Source organism: Bison bison, unplaced genomic scaffold (genome assembly GCF_000754665.1).
Source record: "Bison bison bison isolate TAMUID 2011002044 unplaced genomic scaffold, Bison_UMD1.0 scf7180017864378, whole genome shotgun sequence".
Lineage (NCBI taxonomy): Eukaryota > Metazoa > Chordata > Mammalia > Artiodactyla > Bovidae > Bison > Bison bison.
The window spans coordinates 472,079-473,261 of record NW_011494950.1 but is presented as its reverse complement, the minus strand read 5'-3'; positions in this window follow the sequence as shown (position 1 = coordinate 473,261).

Sequence of the window (1,183 nt, the reverse complement as noted above, 5' to 3'; positions counted from 1 at the left end):
AAGATGAACACCAAAAGTGAAAAGAGGGGGCGGTCCTAAGATGGCGGAGGAATAGGATGGGGAGACCAATTTCTCCCCCACAAATTCATCAAAAGAGCATTTAAATGCTGAATAAATTCCACAAAACCACTTCTGAATGCTGGCAGAGGACATCAGGCACCCAGAAAAGCAGCCTAGTGTCTTCAAAATGAGGTATGAAAAAATATAAAAGACAAAAAAAGAGAAAAAAGAGGTAGGGACGGAGCTCTGTCCCAGGAAGGGAGTCTTAGAAAGAGAGAGATTTCCAAACACCAGGAAACACTCTCACTGCTGAGTCTGTGGCGAGCCTTGGAACCACAGAGGGCAACATAACTGGGAGGAAAAATAAATAAATAATTAAACCCCACAGATTATGAGCCCAGCGGTAACTCCCCCAGTGGAGAAGCAGCACAGACGCCTGCACCCGCCACTAGCAAGCGGGGACTGGGCAGGGAGGCGCAGGCTGCATTGCTTAGAGTAAGGACCGGGCCTGAATGCCCCAAGGGCAATCTGAGGGAACTAACTTGGGCTAGCAAACCAGACTGTGGGATAGCTACCACGGGAAAAGCCCTAACCTAAGATACCGCCAGGCCCGCTCGCAGAACAAAGGACTGAACAGAGCTAGCCTGCTGCAGACCATCCCCCTCCAGTGACAGTCAGTCAGAGCCGCATGGGAGCAATCACAGCCCCGGAGAGGCATTATCCACCAAACTGCAAGCAGGCTTCTTTGCTAACTAAGACTTCTTAGGGTTCTGGATGGTCAACATCCACCTGAGAAGGTGCGCTGGTTGTACACCCAGAAAACCAAGCGGCAGGGACAGGGGAGGCGATAAGTTGCAGCGACTGCACTCGCCAAACACCTCATTACCTGAGCTGCTCGGACCTGGAAAGGGCACAAAAAGCAGACCCAACCGAGTCTCTGCCTCTGAGGACTACCTGAGTTCCTGAACCTGAGCAGCTTAGACCTGGGAGGTGTATGCAGCCCAGGGCCAGCCTCGGACGGTTCCAGCAGAGCAACCTAGAGCCTGAGCAGTGTGGGCAGGGAGGCTACACGCGCCGTGAATGGGGGGCAGACCCAGTGTGGCTGAGGCACTGCGAGCACACGCCAGTGTTATTTGTTTGCAGTATCCCTCCCTCCCCACAGTGCGACTGAACAAGAGAGCCT